The following is a 2,476-nucleotide window of genomic DNA, read 5'->3' as shown; positions in this document are numbered from 1 at the left end:
ACAAGAAGTTCAAGTACTCATTTGTTTGCTTCTTCACTCAATCAAGTTGTCTGTACTTCACTCAATCAAGTTGTCTGTTAGGGAGTGTTAAATAAACAAACACCTCCGAAAGACGTTTCCCTTCTCTCAAAATCTGCTAATAACTTTGACAAGAAAGTCAGTGGCTGTAACATGTTGGTTACTGTGCTCAACCTATTTCTGTGCGATGTGAAGGCATCATGAAGCAAGATACAGACAACAGTCATAAAGTTTAAAATAAGATGGTTTACTAAATCACATGTCAGTATGGTTGTAGGCCTAACTTGCCCTATGCTAATGTGGGATTATCCTAACCGAACAAAACAGTCAGGAAAGTCTGAGTCAGAAAGTTCATCTTAAAAGTTTGTCTGTGTCCAAAGCCAATCATTGTCCTTACAGCTGAAGCTAAACAATGGGTAGAGATGTCAGTAATAAAAGAAATGATGATTAACACATCATGCTGACCTTCCTTCAGCTCTTAGCTTCCTCTTCAGCTCCATTTCCCCAAGTTCAAGAAAGTTCCACAATCCTCAAGACAATATAAAGCAACAGTTCCACACAGTCCTCAGTGCTCCATTCACAAAGTTCAAGGCAATACAGTTCAAAAGAAAGGGGCCTTGAGGTTCTGTCCTCAAGACAGCATTGCAGTTCATCAAGTTCCAGGGTTCCCTTCCCCAAGACTTCATCATAGCAAGTTATACTGGTCTCAGTTTGACAATGTTGAACACAACTCCAGGTCAACTTGACACTCCCTGTGGATTGATTTAACAGTTCATTCATAATGTTTTTGAATTTCACATTGGAAGGTTCCCTAGTCTAGGCACAGTTGTCAGACCACACAGTCTACCCATTACAGGTCGCACAACCAAGAAACCTTGGGCTCGTCAGCCAACACAGGTTCTTCTGTACCTGCCCTGTGTAGAGATTCAAACTCACTTAGCTTCTTCCTATTGACCTCTTGGCATTATGTGTAGTTTCCCACTCTCCTGGCTTCTCCTGATTAGCCTCTTGGCTTTGCGAACAATATGTCACGCATCCTATGCCAGTCATGGTCCTTACAGCACTGTATTTATTCATAAAGTTCACTTTGCTGTGTTTTTATTTTATTCCCCACCTTTCTGTCATGATCTTTCACCCTTTGCATTCATATTTCATCTGTTGTTTTGAAACGGGTGCTTTTATTTTTATTTTTACATTTTTATTGGTTTGTTCAACCTTTAAAAAAGAAGAAAACAAGTGACACATCAGCGTCTTCCCTCCCTCCCTCCCTCCTGTTTTTGGTAGCAAGTCCAATTTGTCACATGGGACTCCGTTGACCACAGCCTCAGTCAACAAGTCTTTCTGCTTGTGCTTGAACACTCAGTTTACTTTCAAATCGTCCAACCAAGTTTTTAGCACTTGGAGAAAGTTTAACAGGGCAAACAATACTGCTCTTTTAAATCCTCCAAAAAGAACTGTCCACCACTCCTCAATGCTACTTGTTCGATGAACGTTGATCACTGGACTAAAAATAAGACCTCTTTGGTGCTGAAGTTCCGGATATAACATGATCAGATGTTTTAGGGTTTCTTTAGCGTTGTTACAAAAACGGCACTTGAGGTCAATTTCGACATACTTAGACCAAGTGCACAGGCATTCTTTCGTTGGCAATGTGTTTAGTCTAAAGCGCATATATAGCGCTCTAGCATGCTGGTTTGGCAAGCAGGTTAAGTGGGTGTGGCGTCGGCCGTACGCTTTTGCTTCTCCTGGAACTTCGTGCATCAGTTTCTTAAATCGCGGGTGTTAATCCAGTCTAGTCTCCAGCTCTTCCTCTTTGCCATATCTGGATTTTCTATTAGCATCAAGAGAGTGATGTCATACTCGTTTAGCAGGTCTTGACAAAGGCAATTCCATTTGGAGAGGATGGTGTATTCTTTGTCTGTATAGGGTTTGTACAAGATATGAAGTTGGGCCTCCGTAGCCTTCAGCATGGTTTTTCTAAACAAGCTCTGTAAATTCCATGATACTCGTGCTTCAATTGAAGTGAGGCCCAGTTTGTACCGTATACAGACAGTTGAGGTACCTTTTGGAATGTGTAACACTCGGGTCCAGAAAATGAAAATGTTTTTGAGTGAACTCCAAAGGTCACTTGTACACCTAAAGGCGTTTTCCCCTCCATAGATTAGAGCAGGGATGAGTTTTTCCTGAAAAAACATGAAGATTGGTTTTAACGAGAACTTTCCGAATTTTTTGTTGATCAGCTAGACACACCAACTGCCAACACGTACTTTTGGCCACTTCAGCCCATTGAGCGTTGTTCCTGCTTGCACTGATCCTCATGCCTAGGTATGTGGTGTTTTTTACAATCTGGATTTGTTCCTTAGCGAGGTACCAGTTCATCACGAATTGCGCCCACTAAACTAGGAGGACAATTCCACTTGATCAGTTTTTGCCACAGCATCTCCTTATTGATACTATC

This window comes from Ambystoma mexicanum, chromosome 4q (assembly GCF_040938575.1).
Source record: "Ambystoma mexicanum isolate Mex_15411 chromosome 4q, UKY_AmexF1_1, whole genome shotgun sequence".
NCBI lineage: Eukaryota > Metazoa > Chordata > Amphibia > Caudata > Ambystomatidae > Ambystoma > Ambystoma mexicanum.
This window is presented reverse-complemented; position numbering follows the sequence as displayed.